Source organism: Magnolia sinica, chromosome 5, assembly GCF_029962835.1.
Source record: "Magnolia sinica isolate HGM2019 chromosome 5, MsV1, whole genome shotgun sequence".
In the NCBI taxonomy this organism is placed as follows: domain Eukaryota; kingdom Viridiplantae; phylum Streptophyta; class Magnoliopsida; order Magnoliales; family Magnoliaceae; genus Magnolia; species Magnolia sinica.
The window spans coordinates 96772868-96794366 of NC_080577.1; positions in this window are offsets into that span (position 1 = coordinate 96772868).

The window sequence follows — 21499 nt, forward strand, 5'->3', positions numbered from 1 at the left end:
TACTATGAGGTACATTAGGCCTATAGAAAGGCTGTGCTGGTGGTACTAAACGTAGAGGTGGAGTCGAGATAGCTTGGGGAAGTTGACGATTGATCTTCTGAGGCTGCAAGAAGTCATTATCCCTAATCTTCTTGAAACGGTAAGTATTTGCATGGCCTGACCTCTTACAGTAGGTGCACCATAGATCTAATTGCCTCAGTTGGGTCAGTAAAGTCGTAAGCTGAGGAGGCGAATCTGCTCGTGGCCTCTTGCCGAGGAATGGTCTGCTTGAAAAATCTGGTTAAGGCCTCGAACCCATGGGTACGTGTGTACGGGATAGTCTGTCCCTGTCCTGCTTAGCTCATAGAGACATGTTCACTAGCTCAGCATAGTTGGGAATGCTAGCGTAACACATCTTTGTAGATATCTCAGGCCGCAATCCCTCAGAAAATCGCCGCATTCGCATTGACTCATCTGTTAATATTAAGGGAGCGTATCTGGCCAGCTCCGTGAACCTATTCTCATACTCGGCCACAGTCATTCCTCCCTTATGGAGGTAAAGGAATTCACCCTCCTTGTTACGATAGGTGAGGGGGAAACACTTTCCGTGGAAGCGGATCTTAAAAGCATCTCATGTCCACACATACCCCTTAGGAATGGTCCAAAGAATGCTGTCCAACCAGAGACTGGCTTCCTTCTCAAACATATATGTGACTAACTCAACTTGCTCTGCCTTAGTGCAGTGAAGTGGCTTCAGCATCTTAAAGATGCAGTCAAGCCAATATTCGGCCTCCTCGGGTCTATGAGTACCCGCAAAAGTGGGAGGTCGAAAGCACTGGATTCGCTTAAATAAGCTGTTGGCATTCAGGTTTCCAGTAGGGTGCATAGGTGGTGCAGGTAGAACCACATTCATGTTCTGGGCAAGGGCCCCAGCGATGGTGGTCCAAATCTATTGTTGTTACTACATAAGGAGCATCATCTGCTCCAACCTATCGGGAGGAGAAGCCGCCCGAGGCATGTGTGGCGTCGAGGTAGACACGCGGTTTTGTTTTAGAACTGGTGGTGCAAAAGGTGTCGGCCCATTTGTGGGGCCAGTGGCCGGTTGAGAATCCGGCATAGTCTCACTATCTGGGCCCAAGATAGGGTCCGTATGGCTATCGCTTACGGGAGGTGCCTCATCACGATTTGCTAAGTGTAAGATATGCTGTACTCCGAGTGACTTTAGGTGGCATTCCCTATATATAACATAGGGTACAACATATATAAGATTCAGCATAAGAACTCACACTCATCCAAACATCATTTACATTCCAAATCAAAAGAAGCTTCGTGCATTTCATTTAACCAAAATCATCATAATACATGAGATGTAGTCTTACATGGATCATGACAGAAGATGCATGTAAGCTAATCTAAACAAGGTTTTAAACACTAAAATATACCAACAACTCTACTATACTACTAAGCCTATCAAGGCTATAACATAGAAAATAAGAAAACAAAGAAAACCCAAAGACGACTACAACATATGACTACTCGTCCGACTCTGGTGATGGAGGAGGAGCACCCTTGTCCTGCATACAGTACAAGAGAGCCTTCAAGGTGTGAGACACCTTCTTAAATTTCTATTTCATGTAGCCCCTATTCTCTTCAAGTTCGGCTCGGGTCTCTCTGACCTCCTGTCGTAGGGTGACTTGGCCCTCCTCAATTTGAGCCAAGCGAGCTTCTAAAGCAGGCCGATCACGGTGGTGCTCATGTGTAGCAGGTGGAGAGCCCTCATCAGAGTCTTGGGCCTCCTCTTCTTCCTCTTCCTGTTATCCCTCTTCCTCACTTCCTCTATTTCATTTTCGTCCTCCCCTTCATCACTTTCTTCCTCTTCACTTCCCGTCTCATCCCCACTCTCATCAAGTCGGGCTAGACGTTGTCGAGGGCCAATTCCCATGTTGTTGAGCGTAGTGTCGTTGATGAAATGGATCAGCGTAAGATTATTTGTGCCAAGTCTGTAGCCGAATTCACGAGCAAGCTTGCATATAAGTCGGTTGAATGGGAGTGAAATATCTATCGTAGGAGAGCGTGCAGTCTGAACTATCTGTAGTAATACGTACATAGGCAGGCATAGTGTGATGCCTCGTCACTATTGCACATATGGGCGGCACACGTGGGCGGACGCTGATGTGGGCGGGGTTTAAGGGCCTGGGCGAGCTACCAATGATTGGTAGCCTACTGTGCTGGTAGGATATTGTGTATACAGTGGGAGGTTGAACTTGTCCCACATCGAAAGCGCTGTCCGAAGTAATAGTGCTTATATGTATGGTTAGGACCTTCCTTGTACGAGGCCTTCTTGTGGGAAACAAAACCACCGTTGCATACTCTGATGGGTTGTCAGTTAGGTTGGACAATATCTGTGGGATAGGTGTTGATGTGGGTGGGACCACGGGAGCACCGAGTCTGGGTGACCTACCAATATCCTTCCCCCACATGAGGCCTTTTGGGGGCAACCTTGAGAACAAAACCGTGCTGGCTGTGCCCAGAGCGGACAATATCGTACAATGTTGGTCGGGCCGTTACAAATGGTATCAGAGCTGAGGATGGCTCTGCCCTCAGTGGGGGATATTGTGACGTCCCGTCACTGTTGCACATGTGGGCGGGCACACGTGGGCGGACGCTGATGTAGGCGGGGCCTAAGGGCCTGGGCGAGCTAGCAGTGGTTGGTAGGCTACTGTGCTGGCAGGCTACTATATACGCAGTGGGAGGTTGAACTTGTCCCACATTGGAAGTGCTGTCCGAAGTAATTGCGGTTATAAGTGGGGTTCCCACCTTAAGGATACAACGCATTTTGGGGGCAACCCTGAGAACAAAGCCGTGAGCCCTCTGGGCAAAGTGGACAATATTGTGCCCTTAGGTAGGGCATTTCATACAGCTTGTCTCCTTGCCCAGCTCCGTATAGGAAGTCTACCATCAAACGCCTGCATTTACTGCGATTGCTCCACCTAGGATACACATTGTGTGTGAATATGTGGTGGAGTGGGCAGAAGTCATGAGTCATCTTGGTCGCTGGGAGGCAGTTTCCTTGATTCCAGTGGATCAGTCGGCCGCAAAGAAATCGAGTACGACGATCTCTTTCATGCACACTCTTGAGATTCTTCTCGCTAGCATGAACCTCCCCACATGGAATCCCCATGATTCGGGCTATCAAGTCTACATTGACAATGGCTTCCCGCCTTCCCACGGGGATACAAAACTACAGAGGCTCTAGCAGTGGATTTCGTATATGGGTGTAAAAGGCTCGGATAGTGCTCTCATTCGCACGTGACTTGCCCTCAAATATGGGACCCCACCCGGCGTCCAACAGGAGGTCCATCGTCAGATAAAGCCTAAATAGTTTTTCATTCACGTGTACTTCAAAGATAACTCTACGTTCTTGAAACCTACCATGTCCAAAGTCCACTGGTAGAGCTCTTTCAAAAGAAATTTGGGGATCAAGATCCCACTTCGTCCTTAGCTCCCGATCGATGCTAGTGCTAGCCTCGACGCCTTTTTGCTTCCTTGGATGGGTAGCACAGCTAGGCTCGGCTTCATCTGCGGGCACCCTCGTCTTTCCCATGAGGGAAAGAAATGTTCAAAGGGAGAAAATCGTGACAACTAGCTCAAAAAGAGCCATAGAGTTAAGAGAGCTTGCAAGATGAGATGGGTTGGAGGATTTTAAGACGTAGGAGACACAAAGGTGGGTTTGTGTACTCAAATGGGAGGAAATAAGGGAGATAGGAGATGGGTTTTTGATGAAACTAGTGGAGGTGGATATGTGATGAAGAAGAAGAAGAAGATATGAGAATGGAGGGGGATTTGAGGTGAAAAATTAGGTTTTTGGAGGGGTTGGAAGGGTGAAGAAACTCAGTGGGGGAGTGAAATGAGCAAAAGAAGAAGAAATAAGGGCCCCACATGATTTTCGTGGGCCCCTCATGATTGCACATGGTCAGCTCGTCGCGACCCGCTGCGGCCCGACCGGCTTGCTGGACCTGGACCGCAAGGCCTCGCAGTAGGCGCGATGCCCTCACAGTCCCCTGGACTTATGAGCGATGGCTCACCCTAGGGGTGATGGCATCCCCCTCCAAGGGTGCCGAAAATGCATGGGGGCCACTTTGGTTCCCCCCGATTTGTGCCGTTTGGGCCCCCGAGTCCGTTTGAGACGTTTTCGAAGTCCATCTCGCACATATTCACGCGTTCCGGTCATTTGAGTATGGAATACGCTAAATTATCGTCTAAACCCATCGATTGACATTCTAGAGAGGAATTGGAATTATCTCACATGATCACAGATGCATACAGGTCCCGTTCCAACGGTCAGTTTCACCTGTCAGTGAAACTTGGGATCCTACGATCATTTCTACGTTTTACCACCCCCGCCTAAGTTAAAGTACATCAGTGTGCATTGTGTTACCATAACTCAGGTCCAGTTTAATTCAAATTATGCTCTGATACCAACTTGTAATGCCCCAAATTTTGAGGGTTGATCAAAGGCTTAACTCCTGAGATCTGTTGCATTACTTATGCAATATAGATAATGATGATTAAATGTTGTCCATATTAGTGCATTAAATATGAATGAGATTACACTAAATTAGTATATCATACTCCAAAGATAATTAAATTATGCAAGTGAAAGACTGTGATAGATATATAAAGCATATAAGTAGTTGTAAGTCCCCAGAGTATGAACATGTCCCTAGGTTAAATAATTACATGTATAGTTTCAAAATTTTACAAAATGATATGATGTGATGGCATCTAATCCGTATCCTTATAACCCCAGTGATGCAACTCTAAGTCTACATAGACCTGCCAGAGAGTTGCATGTAGGAGAACTCTTCCTCGTCGTCATAAAAGTCAGGCTCCATCTCGTACGCCTCGCCATCACCTGCAACTATAACAGAGTCTAGTTGGTGTTTTAAAACACCGTCCCAGAATGGGAGTGAGTGATCAACTCAGTGGAGCTATAAGGCAAAGGTTAACATGTTATCAATTCAGTCAAGCAGTAATGATAAGGCAATATAACAATCATATCCTAAGTACTCTTGTTAATGCAAGAATGGTATGTGATAATGATGCATGCCCTTGCCTGCACTCCTTTAGTGACATCATCTCACGATTGCGCATGCACCACTCTGAACACGTGCTTCCTCGCCAAAGCACATGCAATGCGGTGCATGGTCGTGTTAGCCAATATTTAATTAGGCTTATTCATATAGTAGATTCAAGAAGCTAAGGTACCTCCCTTTATATCATTTACCCAAACAATGATCCATCTAGGGTCGTTAATTCTAGTTAATCACATACGATAGGCAAGTTAAAGGGCAACATCACCCCTTGCTTTAAAAATAGTGGATAGGCAAGTTCAGGTTGCTATGGGAGGCTCGTCACCTCAGCGTAGGTCTAGTTTATACTTGAGTTCATTACGGGAAGGCTTATCACCTTAGCGTAGGCTGATAGCTCGAATATAGTGTCTCATACCATCATATTCAGCTCACGAGTTTGGGTTGCTCAATGGACACTACGGGGAGGCTCATCACCCCAGCGTAGGCCAAAAGTTCAACCACGGTGTCCCATACCACCAGCCTGGCTCATGAGTCTTAGCAGATCATGGTACCAATGTTAAACAAGCTTTTCAATGGTAAGGGGTACCTTAGATTCAAGCAGTAGCATCCATACATGATGAACATACATTAGGCTAATCGGGTTACTTGACAAGCTCGACTGGTACGAGTGCATGTTAAATTAATCGACATGGAGCGCATACACACTCCTTGTGGCCTAACCACTGTCGATAATCAGTGTACAACTCGAATTCATCGAACGTATCCGTTGAGGAGAAACTAGTTTGGCCACTGATCGTAAACCGTTACCGATTGCCTGGACTATATATTAGTCCCATCATACTCAAATATAATAGGCATTCATAGGTGATAGTCAAAACAACATGTGACAACCAATTCATATCTCATTTGAGCATTTTAATAAACACATAGTGCACATGTTATCATACATAGGCATTTCATCCATAAATCACGTAGTAGTGAGATAGGTTACATGAATGGAACTGTAACTATAGATACAGTGATTGAGAATCCTATCCCAATGCCATTATTAAATACATTTCAACAAGCAACTTCTCATTCAAACATTTTATCAAACACTTAGACTACACATATCAACATACATGTAATAATTTAATTATAACATATATTATAACAAGTCCTTTCAGAAAGGAGTTGTCACACATACAACAATCATGTATTCTCAATCAATAATCATGGCAAGCACAAATCATACTTCCATATTCATTTAAACATTTCAACAAACACATGAAATGCATTATATTCCACATAGTTTATATATATGTGTGTGTGTGTGTGTGTGTGTATAATACATGGAAAACATTGCATCTAAGTACACGTGACAGCAATTAAGTCAGTCATAAATTATTAATTGACATTGAAAGCCTTAAAAATAATAACCTAAACATTTATAGTCCACACCTTTCATCGGTTTACTTGTTACGAACCCAGTTCGTACACTACGTCTCCGTCTACAGTAGAACGGCTGCCTAAATCATGAAATAGGTTAGCTATTCCACCGACTTCTCTGTTTAGATTCCTAAAATAGAATTGGTTAGGATTTCTTACCCAAAAATATATTTGGATTCAATGGTGTAGCGACACGGGAGAGATGATTCGGCACGTGGAGTGGTGGGAGTGAATCCCAGCAACAAATCACAGATCTCTCACACTTCTCCTCACTCTTCTCTCCTCTTTTCTCTCTTCTCTCTCCCGTGATTAGAAGAATTCGTATGGAATGAGAGAGGGATGAGTTAAGGCCCTTATATAGGCCCAAAAGTGAGGTAAATGACCCCAGGGCCATGGTATACTTAGGTTATAACCAAAAGGTGTCTGTTTTGGGCTAACGAAGCTCATCTGGGGGTCCATTATTGGGGATTTGTACTGTGGAATCACACAAATATAGATCTAGGATAACAATCCAATGACACCAAGAACACACAAGAGAACACAGATTTAACATGAAAAATCCTTGTGGGAAAAAATCATGCCACAAAGCGACAGATCTCTACTATGAAAATAAAAATTACAAAGAGAGAGGACTTACCCGATTCGAACAACCTCAAATCTCACCCATGCTACACCCTTTAGAAACCCTAAAATCCTTTTAGGAACCCTTGGAACTCCTTTAGAAATCCTTAGAATACCTCTCAATCCCGCATACAGCCCTTTATATAAGTTTAGAAAGAAGTAGAATCGGAATAGGAAACAAAAATCGCAAAATCTGCGTTTTCGCAAAAAATTCGCGTAAAATCTTCATTGTCATAAAAAACGGACCAAAACTGTCTAGCGACCAGGGTGAAATTTTTTACAATTATCAATGGCATCGAGTAACCTTTGATGTCCTCGACGACTGGCTTCGATGTCATCGAAACCCTGTCGATGTCATCGATAGACCAACAGACAGATTTAAGACATCTGTCCATAACATCCATTGCTTGTATACGGTCTGAAGAAAGTTCCTTGATAATGGATTTATGCTAGGTTAAGGTTTCGGTCCAATCGGATTAGTGGATCGATCGTGGAGGACCCGTTTCAGTTCAACGGCTATCGTCACTCGATCAGGGCCATAAGTACACTGACATGTGCTGGAAAATTTTCCTGATCCAAGGTTGTAGTTGGGTTAGAATCTGACGGTCTGAAACCTTAAATTTGGCCTGCAAGCGAACGGCCCAATTCACTTAAGTTTGAGTTTATTTTCTAAAGATATTCGCGTTTCTCACACACTTTACTCTAGGCTCAAGTTGTGCGTTCCTGGATACTATTTGGACTTGATTCCCATGATGGTTGTCAAGCCCAGTAAGATGGTCATAACCATATAGTTTCGTGGTAATCGAACTTTCGACGCGTGGTCCAAGTCCGTTACGGAGTTTCAATGTGCTCCTGAGAGCAACTGGGTTTTGAGATTGATCTTAGGTTTTTAGGTAATGTTGGGCTAGCAATTCTAATGGTTTTGGGTCTTGTAGTTTGTATAGAAATTGGTTCGAGCTAATTCTCTATTTTATTTAGTTTAGTACTTAATTAATTTTTGTCTAATTTCTACAGAATTCGACCCTTAGTGATTTCTGCCTAAGGTGATACTCGGGTCTTCGTATAGACTTTTTCGAGATGTTACATCCTGAAAGTGCAGTGAGTATCTCTAGTTTTATGGTTTTACTTATACATTCCTATATTGATTGCTCATGCATGACGGTTATGCGTTTTCTTTCAAGTGGATGTTGCATGTGGGAGGATTGGAGCTGCATCTTTCAGATTCAAGCATATGTTGTTGTCATACATGCAGATCAATCCTCACAGCATCTACCAAGCTCACTGGCATGCACCAGAACTAAATATGGTAACTTTTTATCGAATGTTATTTTCTCATTACATCTATCTAATTACCGCTACCTAGCAACCGACTTGTCATGGGTTGGGATTTGGTCTAGATATTCCTAGGCTTGTTGAATCACACCATAATAATAGAAATGAGAGATGTATGTATTACACCATTCATATACATGTATGAATCACACACACACACACCCTTTCCATCTCCTTCAGTAATCAGGTCTGGGCTTGGTCTATTGACATACCTATGTATGAATGCATGCTCCTTGCATCTCTTTTATGCCATCCTTCAATTGTTGGTCCCTTCACTTGTATTCCAATGTATAAATTTCTAAGGAATATCACATGTGGAAGGAACCTTGAGGAGGAAGATGTAAAAGATTCATTGGCATTGTGTGGTTTTTGGGAGAGTTATTTGTTCCTAGAAGAAGGGGATGCTGTGTTGCGAAAATTTGCTCCTAGTGGTGCTTTCACCTTGAGTTCTTTTTTCAAGGGCTTATTGATCTTTCAATAATTTCTTCAATGATCTGATTGTGGAAGGGATCCAAAAGGTCATCTCTTGGGCATATTCCTAGCATTTGGGGCCATGAAAGTTGTCCTTTGCCGTTGAGCAAGTTCAGCACAACTGTTTCTAGGCTAAACATTTTGTTTCCCTATGTGGTAAGAGAGGCTGATGATACCTGATGTGGGTTTGGGGGAATGGCTAGCGTCGTGGGTGTGCTCCCCATAGAAGCAGCTTCGATTCCCCTCCCACACTTTCACCCGATGCACATGGTTTACAGGTGATTGCATGCATTTGCAGGGTTGTCTTGCCATCAAAAGGGGCAGGGACACCCTGTTGTCATAAAAAAGAGAGAGAGGCTGATGATGTGGGAAATTGTAGCATTTTTCCTTGGGGGCTTTGTATCGTGTGAACTTGTTCCTTTTATGGTTCTCTTGTAGCTTCTTTCAGCATGCAGTTATTTACCCCTTGCTCCCATCAGAATTAAGGAAATTAATTTGGATTTCCCTTTTCCACAATTGATCTTGCTTTCATTCCCAATAGTTGATTTCCTCTTCCCTCCCATGCTCTAATATAGCCATTATTTCCTTCATCTCGTCCACATCTCCTTGAAACTATAAACTCCATTCCTTGCCCATCTTGTGAATGGATTTTGCAACTCATTGAGTGTTCACAGATGTTGAATTCATCCTTAGTTTTGAATTGATGGAACATTCTGATGCATATTTGGTTACATCCGACTCACTAGGCCTAATAAACTGTACATGTGAGGCCCACTTTTTTTTTCCAGATTTGGAGCAGTTTGGAACACAACAAAGGTAGAACTAGGATCTATTGTTGCTATTTTCGGGCTTGTGACTATTGGCCTTGCAGTAAGTTGCCTGAAGATTTCTTTTGTATTTTGTCCCTGACCTGAGAAGCAACATTGCCTGATTTTTTGCACAAGAACATCGAATCAATCTGGTTAATCTAATGAAATTATGAAAAGTTGGGATCTCATACACATCTTCCATATTGGCATGTGTGGCTACATGTGGATGGGCATAGCTCCACACACGTGTAGGCTTAGCAAACATCTGTTTCAGGTTTCGATTTAGGAAATATTGCGATGACCACTAGATAGATGTGGAGAATGCTACAATGGTGATTCGGAAAGATGGGTATTGATTTTTTATTTTTTTTTGAATTTTTAAAATTTGAACAGGTTGGGCTATTGATTCTAGATGAGTACTACAACAGGTTGCTTGCTCTGTTTCACCACTAATGTAAGAAAATGAGAATGACTAAATTGTAATCACTTTCCTTAACATTCAAAATTTGAGGGATTGGGCATATGAAATTCTTGGTAGTTTTCACTTATACTTTACTTTGCAACTTACAACCCAGTAGAATGCAACTGATGCCATTGTTACCATTATGTAAGGCTATTATGGCACACCATGCCTGTAGCTAAAGCTAATGTGGTTGTCATTAGCTGAAGGATAACTGGGTTTCTACCTGCCCATAATCTGTATCTGGGTAGCTAAAGCTATTGTGGTTGTCATTAGCTGAAGGATAACTGGGTTGCTATCATGGTAGGCTTTTTCTGGTTTGAACTTGCTGGCTATTGTATCTAGTTTTTCATAGATTACATTTGATGGGCATTCTTATTTGCAGTGGGCGACACTCACAAACATACTATCTGGACAGTTGCACCTTTTCTTCTGTATTTTGAATCCATGGTTTTTTTTTTTTGTTTGGAATCCAGACTATAGCAATCTGGCTTCTAAATCATATTTATTTCTTGCCCATGACAGATTGCTTCTGAAGGTCTTAAACACCGAGTGTTTAAGTGTTTCTTAGCTGACCTTCATGCTAATGAGGATCAGTCCTACAGGAAGATCCATCTTAGAGCAAAGGATATCCAAGGAAGGAATGTCACGCCCCAAACTCAGAAACCGGACTCATAAAATTCCCGATCGCCGAATCCGGCGCCGACAGCCTCCGTAGAACCCCATTCTCGGCTCCCAGCGCCCATTTGTCAGGTTCCGATCCTGGGATGCTACGAGGAGGATTTTCAACACCAGTTTGATTCGTAATAAGCATAACCAAAGGCATAACCCATAAACAACAACCAAAAACTCCATCACATTTCCACTATGATAAAAAACTTTAAAAGTACAATGAGCATAAAGGGAAATACAATGATAATAAATAAAAAGCTTTAAGATGATCTGCAAAGCGCTCCTGCCTCAGCGTTGCTGCGCTCCAACATCACCTGCACTCAACGGTCGTGCAGAAGCTTATGGAAAGCTTAGAGGGTGGTGAAAGTGTGTACGCAAGGTAGTAGTTATGCAGTATCAGAGTAATGCGGAACATGCTAATGAATTCATGAATGCCATGTGTCACGCCCCAAACTCAGAAACCGGCTCACAAAATTTTCAATCGCTGAATCCGGTGCTAACAGCCTCCGTAGTACCCCATTCTCGGCTCCCAGCGTATATACGCCAGATTCCAATCCTGGGATCCTACAAGGAGGATTTTTTTTTTCAGCGTACATTTATCTCGTAATGAGCATAACCATAAGATTACCCAAATCACAAAGGCAACATCATCATCACATATCCACTAATAATCGTTTGAGTACAATACTGAAAGGGAAATACATATATAAAATAAATCAAAGCTCCAGACGACCGCTGCAAGCTCCAGGCTTAATGCTTCTGCAACCTAACATCACCTACACGCATCTATCGTGCATAAGTTTATAGAAAGCTTAGTGGGTGGCGAAAGTATGTCCATAAGGTAAGTGTCAAGTAAGCAATATCAGAGTAATTAGAATAAGCGGAAATACTAATAAACCCATAATCATACAATATCAGAAACACTAGAAAGATCATAAATCATACGAAATCAGAGTAATACGAAAACATACTGATAGGCCCATAAATACCGTCAGTCTTATCCAGGCTATGCGACATAGAAATATAATAAAAACAATATCATATACTGATGAAGCAATGTAGATCAACTATGCAATGCGGAGACAACAAACCAAATATCAGATGTCGCTGATGCAATACAATATACAAATCCTGATGAGTCCACGAATACCGTCACTTGTATCTAGGTCATATAAATGCATAAACATAGTAACCCGAAATGCCATATGCGGCGGATGTAATGCAATATGTGGTGCGAATGGAATGACCATGCTGGAGTGTGAAGTCGGGATGATAGTACGTAGTATCGCAGGCTATGGGGTCCATCACAAGGTACTTCTATCCAAATCAATCACATACCTAAATTTGGATAGCTAGATCCAATGTAGTAGACTCCTGATCTCAGGTTAGTCACGCGCCCAACCGAAATCCTGGCCATGCGAAGGTACACAATAGTTAGTTGCGCACTACTAGCCCGAGTGGATAGTGAATGAATGAATGAATGAATATGCAATCCTTGCCCAATAAGTCCACATATCAGTACGGTTCCTCTCTGGAAAATCACCAGGGTCTATTACACTCCAAACCAGATTGCCGCCCCATCGCGCACAACAAGGTGAGTGGAAGAGACCTCACTATCCGCCTGCCAATATCGGGCCCGGCTTGTCGATAGCGGACCCATTCCTCGAGCTGGTCAAACTCAGCCTAGCATTGCTCCCTCCTCTCGGGCAGGTAAGGCCATACCCCCTTCCAACCCACCATGACACAGTGGGAGACACGGCCTAACGGTATGTGGCCCTCATGCACTCATGCATCCACTCGGTCTAGACGTTGGAGCAACCTCTGGAACCAAGAGGGTTTAGGGACTTTCACCCAGGGATATCTATAGACCCCATGTAGAATAGATTTTCAGTGTCCCATCTGGCCATCCACGAAATACCTACGGTGGCTACAACCCTGATGTCGCTAGGGCGTACGGTGGTCATGTCACACAAATGCGACATGCATCAACCCTGCGCATACCGTGCGCTCATGTGAGATAACCTCTGCCTATCAGGGAGTCTTATAACAATCTGCCTAATGAAATATGCAATGGTCAACCACATCTCATAACAAACATGCAGATGATGCGTATGGGCATGTATTATGATGCTGTATAGTCACATACTCATAATCGGTATCAATGACCGGCATCGACAATCGACCTCGACAATGTGGACATTTAACCAACATTGCCCCCGAGGAATGACCCTCGTAGATCCTAACATATAATGGACCCATGACCTCACATAAGGGCCAAATATACAACACCATGGGCCTCACTCAAGAGCTTAATACACATCACGATGGGCCTTTCACATGGGCCTAATATACATCACAAAGGGCCTCGACTACGAGTCGCATATACACCATATAGGTCTCAATAATCTGCCTCGACAATTAAAATCGGTCAATAATCGGAATCAGCAATTCGGTCACGTTAATCGGAATCGGCAATCGGTCAAGATAAACAGCATCGATCGCTAATCGGCAATCGGTCAAGATAAACGGCCTCGATTGCTAATCGGCAATCGGTCAAGATAAACGGCCTCGATCGCTAATCGACAATCGTCAAGATAAACGGCCTCGATCGCTAATCGGCAATCGATCAAGATAAACGGCCTCGACCGCTAATCAGCAATCAATCAAGATAAATGGCCTCGATCGCTAATCGGCAATAAACGACCTCGATCGCTAATCGGCAATCGGTCAAGATAAACGGCCTCGATCTCTAATCGGCAATCGGTCAAGATAAACGGCCTCGATCGCTAATCAGCAATCGATCAAGATAGACGGTCGAACAAGGCCTAATGGAAGGTCCCAATGTGAACATTAAACCATCATTGCCCAACAATGTGGACATTTAACTGTCATTGCTCTCAAGGAGTGGTCCTCATAGGGCTAAACAAATAGTGGGCCCGTGGTCTCACACCAGGGCCTCAACATACATCAAGTGGCCACACATCATGGCCCTAATACATATCACAATGGGCCTTGCCCATAGGCCTCGAATACATTACAATGGGCCTTGCCCATGGGCCTCAGATTCAAGCAGGTGGGCCCCATCGTATGGGCCTTAAATATAAGGCAGGTGGGCCCTATCACATGGGCCAAAATACAAGGCAAGTGAGCCCTGTCACATGGGCCAAAATACATCATGATGGGCCTCATGGATAGGTCGTATCAAGGAGCCTCAAGTGGGCTTAGATTACACCAAAATTCATTTCAATAGTTGTAGGTGTATCATGTGTATCACTCTACACTATTATAGCGGTACATGGTTCACTAATGTGATTAGCACTATCCAAACAATTCGCAAGTAAATCAACACCACCCAAACATTGTCTATGTAAATTAGCACGATCCAAACATTGTCCAAGTGAACCACACGTCCATCCGAATGGATAGATAGTGTGAATACAGCACACGCATCATGGAAGGCCACATACATCAAGGTCGGCTCCAATCAGCACCGTCCAAATGGATGGTGTGATATAGCCACATACATCTCAGTACGCCCCACACCCCACACCACAGAAAAGAGATGGACAGCGTTGATGAAACACATGTATCGCGGTGGGATACATGGCCGAACGGCCTGGATGCACACATGCCTCGCGGTGGTTCCCACAAAACTGGACGAATGACGTGGGTATACAACACATATATCTGGTGGTCCCCATGGCACTTGCTGACGTCAACTACAATAGTAATATAGCTGGTAGGGCCCTCTGATGGACAGTCTAAATGTAACACATAACTCATGTGAGCCCCACGACTTTCTGATGTAGAAGTATAGCAGTCATATAGCTGGTGTGGCCTGCTAGCCCACCGCCCAAATGGACGGTTTAGACATGCACAAACCTCATGATTAGGACCACTGATCTGCTGACATTAGTACAGCAGCTACGTAGGTGGCGGGGCCCACAGCTAAACGGTTTGGATATACAGTACATGGGCCCCATGCCCACGTGGATGGCAGGGATGAGACATGTACATCATAGAGGCTCCCACGTGCTGGGCTACAGCACGTCAGCGAGAAGGTCCCAACGAAATCAGATGGACGACGTGGATGTAAAGCATTACATCAAGGTGTGCCACCGTCCAAAAGATCTGGATGGTGCAGATATGATAAAGACATCAATGTAGATCCCATCTACATGTGTGGGGTGGGCCACGTGAAATGGACAGGCGGTGGTTATACAATACACCCAACAAGGTGGGACCACAGAACATGCTGCCGTCAGTACAACAGCTAGGTAGTTGTGTATGATGCAGCTGCTGTTGCTTCACGTAGGATAGGTGGGTCCCACGTAGGGCCCACCATATAACATTATTATATAATATATATATATATATTACAAAGAAATAGCGTCCAGGCCACCAGGACGGCCTGGATTCCAACACATATAATTATGGTGGCATCCCACTCCACCTGATGTCTGCTGGGCCTGCCTGATTTGGTCCCAAGTCCAAAAATGATCTCTCTGATGGATGGCTGGTGTGTAGACACCATGCATCAAGACGGGGTCCACCTCAGTGTGGCCCACCGGCTAAGGAACAAGCTGGTATTTGTTCCCCCCCCCCCCCCCCCCCTCATTCAAATGGTCAACAGCTATGACAATGCAAATGGAAGCCTCTGCTGCTTGTACGGTGCAGCTCACAGAACATTGTGCAGATGAATGGTATAGATGCAGATCACCTACATCCCAGGGTGGGGTCCACGTACACGTAGCCCATTAGAGGAGATGAAACTGATATTTGTGCTTGCCTTCATCCCAGCAGTCAGCATCAAAGCAGGGTGGCCTGGAGATCCACGGTACCAGCACACCACTGTTGCTGCTGCCATGGTACGACCCACGGACATTGGGTCTGGGCTGTGCAGATGGACGGCTGGGGATATAGAACATACATACATCAAGGTGGGATCCACGCATGTGGCCCACCAGCTACAAGTTCAAGCTGATATTTACAATCTCCCTTCAAACAGCCCTACATGACCGGACGGTCATGCAGCCCTATAACGGCAGTAAGGTGGTTCCATTAAGTGGGCGTCATGGATAAAATACATACATCAGAGGGGGTTCACGTAGGTGGGCCACCTAGCTTGAGATCAAGCTGATCTTCGTGTTTTCCTTTCAATAGGCCATGCCTAGAAACGGGTAGCAACTGTTGCCCCTGGATGGTCCAACAGGGCTGGCCCATTTTGTGGACAGCCTGGATCTCATATATACATCCATGGTGGGCCATCAAACCAAGAGAGAGAGAGAGAGAAGCACCCACCGTTAGATCTCTTCTTCATTCTTCCACCAATGCAGGCTAGAGCTCAAATAGGTGGACTTTAACGGTTGAGATCAGACTTGGATGGTGGAGATGGAAGGTAGGAAGGTGGGCCACACTAGTTTCTCTCCCATGGAAGCCATGGACGGTTGCTTGGAGAGAATGAGGGAGAGAGAGAGAGATTGGAAGAGAGAGATGGGTGAGTGATGTGGTGGGTGTACTTTGTGTAAGAGAAAGTTTGACTGATGGGATTTGATGTGATGTTCCCTTGGGTTTTGCAACAGCGCGGTGTTTTCCTCGAACTGAACGCGGGCCCACATCTTCTGGCCTGGGTATCACTTCAGCGCATGAAGCGTGACATTGGAACCGCGGTGACGGCGCGGTCGCTAGGGTACAAGTCTCGGGTCGAACCGACTCTAAAATATAGGGTACAACTCAGGATCGCGCGCCACTGCTATTTACGTGTCGTGGGTCACTGAAATTCGACCGAGACGACCGCGAAAGCCTACGGAACGGTACGAGCTAGGACACGGGTCTTACACCATGAGCCATACTAAGGCTATGCGATGCGAGGCATGGATGATGTCGGCCATACCAAGGCCATGCGGTGCGAAATGTAACTCGAGCATGCGAATTCTCATCTAGGTCCACATATCAATACAACTTAACTCTGGAATATCACAAGGGTCTAGTACACTCCAACCCAAATCGCCGCCCCATCGCACGCAATAAGGTGAGTGAAAAAGACCTCACTATCTGCCTGCCAATATCGGGCTCGGCTCGTCGATAGCGGACCTATTCCTCTAGCTGGTCAAACTCAGCCTAGCTTTACCCCTTCCTCTCGGGCGGGTAAGGCCACACCCCCCCAACCGACCACGACACAGTAGAAAGCGTGACCGTCTGGTAATCGGCACTCAGCGCTCATGCACCCACTCAGTCTAGACGTTGGAGCAACCTCCTGGTACTATAAGGGTTTAGGGACTTACACCCAGGGATATCTATAGCACCCAATGTAGAACAAGATTTTCAATATCCAATCCTGCCAACTATGATATACCTGTGGAGGCTACGACCCTGATGTCGCTAGGGCGTACAGTAACCATATCACCCAATGCAACATGCATGAATCACTCCTCACGTCATGCGACAATCCTGCACGTATCCTGCACATATCGTGTGCTCATGTAGGGCAGCACCGCCAATCCGGGAGCCCATAAACAATCTGCCCGAAGGCATATGCTATGATTAATCACTCCTCATATCAAGCATACATATGATGCGTATGAGCATGTATCATGGGACTATACTAAGCATGTTATATGGCGATGAATTCTATTTGCAACGAAGATGGGCCTAGACGGCCTACACATTACATGTACGGGCCTATTAATGGGCCCTAGGGAGCGTCATAATGCGGACATTTAACCAACACTATACTTGCAATGTGGATGTCAAACCACCATTGCTCCCAAGGCATAGCCCGTCGTAAACATCATTACATAAACCATGTTGGGATCACACATTGCAATGGACCTTGGGTACATCCCATTGGGCCTTCAATATATCAAATGGGCCTTACATTCGTCAAATGGGCCGCATTAATGGGCCTCACCAACAGGCCTTATGTACATTGCAATGGGCCACACCCAACAAAAGTGGTGGTGATGATTTCCACCATTAAAATTCCTAAGGCCCAACATGAAATATGTTTCCCATCAACCCCTTTCATAATTTACATAGTGATAGATGGAGTGGGGACAATATCAACTTGATGGGAAACTGCTATGGCCCCTTGGAAATTTTGAACGGTGGGCATCATTGACCACTACTTTGAATGGTGGGGTCCACTTGAATTTTAGATTTGGCCCATTCCTTAACTCCTGACATAAAATGAGCTCTCAAAATGGATGGACGGTTTTGGATGCAACACTTGCATCATGGTGGGGGGGTCCACATGAAGGCCCACCACCCAGTATATTATATATAATATAATATATAATTTATATATAGTATATACAATATTATATATAACATAATATAATATATATATATATACACACACACACACGCCCACACACACGCACAGGCACACACCCACCGTCCCCTAGATAGTGGGGATAGAACACATAAATCACTGTGGGCTCCACCGTCCGCCTAGACGGTGGGAGTAAAACACATATATCACTGTGGCCTCCACGTGGGGCCCACCATACTATTTATACGCCATCCAACCAGTCGATAAGGTCACGTAGACCTAGATGAAGAGAAAAAACAAATTTCATCCTAATCCAAAACTTTTGTGGACCCAAGTAGGGTTTCAAATGTCGCCGTTCAATCCCACTGTTTCCTACGGTGTGGGCCACTTGAGCTCTAGATCAGGCTGATTTTTGGAGTGGGTCCACTTCAGGGAGTGCCCCACCCAATGAACGGTGTGGATATCAGATATACATCATGGTGGCGCCCACGGCTGGGGCCGTGGTTCTGCTGCCAGTCCGTCCGTCTGCCGCTACGCAGGAAGCGCCTGCTGCTGCTGATGTTTATATAAATATTTTTTATTGTTTTCCTATGGTTTTTCACAGGTGGGGTCCACATCCAGAAAATCGAACCCAGCCATTGGATTTCATATCTCAAGACAGGCTATATGAGTCCAATATTGAGTATTTTTCGGTGTAAAAAAACATCAGGGAAGATTTCAACGGTGAAAACCACTATTTGCTATGGTATGGCCTGCCAGAACCTCGAATTGACTCCGTTTTTTGGTTCAACGCCTAAAATGAGGTTGGGAAAGGAATGGACGACGTGGATTGAATACATACATCAAGGTGTGGCCTAAATAAGTGGGCCACCCCAAAAGATTGGAAACAAGCAAATATTTGTGTCTTCCCTTTTTGTCTAGCGTCCAGGGACGCTGGACGGTCTGGCATTGCACATGCATTGGGGTGGGCCCTGCTTAGGTGGGCCACCAAATGATGGATGGTGTGGGTACTACACATATAAGTGGGCCCCCACCTATGGATCACTTAGATCAAACACATGCCTTATGGCGGGGTCCATCCGGGTAAGCCACACGGCCACATCATCACATGAAAAGAAATGAAAAAGAAAGGGAGAGAGAGAGAGAAAGAGAGAGTGGGACACGTGTGATGGAGGGCTCCGCCACTATGGCCCTCCTTTGTACTAAATCATACATCAACTGGGTCCCTTAACACGTGGGCCCAACAAATCAAAGATCAACGGTAGAGATCCCTTCTCCACAAAAATGGAAGGTCTAGATGACCTCTAGCCATACACAAAAAAAAGAAATAAACATCATAATGGGGTTCATGGAGAATGGCCCTATCATGGAATGATCATGTGGATCAAGGTGGGCCATCAGCCACACCTAGGGTCCAAAGTGAGATCCATACCATCGATCGGTATGCCTCACTTGGCCCATCATGAAATAAGAAAAACTAGGCTATAGAAGCACCCACCGTTCGATCTTCTTGCTCCCTTGGCTTCCTTTGCTCCTTAGCTTCGATCTCAACAGAGGAGATGGGGTTTGGATGGTTGAGATGGGAGATGAGAGGGTAGGAAAGTGGGCCACACTTGTGGCTCTCTTGGAGTAGAAGAGCTTGGACGTATGGAGGTTTTTGGGTTGCTTGGATTGTGATTTGAAAATGAAGGAGAGAGAGAGTTGTAAAGAGAAATAGGTGATGGAGTGATGGAGTGATGGATGGGAGAGAGAGGGATGGATGTGTAAGAGACTTTTTTGACTTTTGTGGTAAATGGTGTAAGAAAGGTATGGGTTTGTAAGAAACTTTTGACTTTAGGGGTTGCTTGGGGAAGGGTGAGAGGTGATAGTGCACTTGACATATACTTGACATGATGGGATGGATTGATTGATTAATTGAGGTGACATCTCGTAGAGATTCTCTTGGAATTCATACGTGCGGCGTTTTCCTCGCACCAAACGCTGGCCCACATCTCCTGGCCAGAGTATCGCATCGGTGCGCGAGTCACGACATAGGAACCGCGGTGACTGCGCGGTCGCTAGGGTACAAGTCTCGGGTTGACGGCATGTGAATCAGGGTCATGCGCAAATGTCAGTTAAGGATCGAAGGTTGCCGGAATTCGACTAAAAAGACCGCGGAAGTCTACGGAACAGTATGGTCTAAGATATGGGGCTTACAGCTCTTCCCTCCTAATAAAAATTTTGTCCTCGAAATTTACATAATCATCGCAATTAGTCATAACTCATAAGGGAGAAGAAACATAACCTCACTGTATAAAATTAGAGATAACATATAAAATACAACACATGATCAATCATTAAAAAGATGAGGATAACACTCTCAAATCTCAGCCTCGCACTCCTAAGAAGTCTCCTTGACAGAATGGTGACCCCACTAAACCTTCACCAACGGAATGATCTTGGTCCGGAGGACCTGCTCCTTCCAATCAAGGATATGAACTGGTTGCTCAATATAGGAAGCATCCTTCCGAACATCTAACGACTGCCAATCAATGACAGGAACGATGTCTGACCCACACTTCCTCAACATAGAGACATGAAAAATGTTGTGGACGCCAGACAACTGAGATGGCAAGGCAAGCCGATAAGCCATGACGCCAACGCGCCCAGTGATCTCAAAAGGTCCTATGAATCTCGGGGCAAGCTTGCCCTTCGCTCCAAATCAAACTACGCCCTTCATGGGCGAGACCTTGAGATACACATAGTCCTCTATATTAAACTCCAAGGGACGACGCCGACGATCAGCAAAACTCTTCTGCCGGCTCTGAGCTGTGCGCATCCTCTGCCTGATGATATCAATAGCCTCTGACGTCTCCTGCACAAGCTCGGGACCTAGGAGATGACGCTCTCCATCCTCAGTCCAACAACTCAGTGATCTGCATGGTCTGCCGTATAGTGCCTCAAATGGAGCCATGCCGATGGTCGCCTGATAACTGTTATTGTATGCGAACTCAGCCAATCGCAGATGCTCATCTCAGCTACCTCTGAAATCAATCGCACAGGCCCGAAGCATATCCTCATGGATCTGGTTGACCCTCTCGGTATGCCCATCGGTCTGCGGATGGTACGCGGTGTTGAGCTGCAAATCAGTCCCCATCGCTCTCTGGAAGCTCCCCCAAAACTGAAACATGAATCTCGGGTCTCGGTCAGAAACAATCAAGACTGGAACGTCATGCAGTCTCACAATATCCTCGATGAATAATTTCGCAAGCCGGTCCAAAGGCCAAGTTGCACGAATCACAATAAAGTGTGCCGACTTCGTCAGACGATCCACAATAACCCAGATGGCGTCATGACCGCGCTGAGTCCTTGGCAAGCCCAT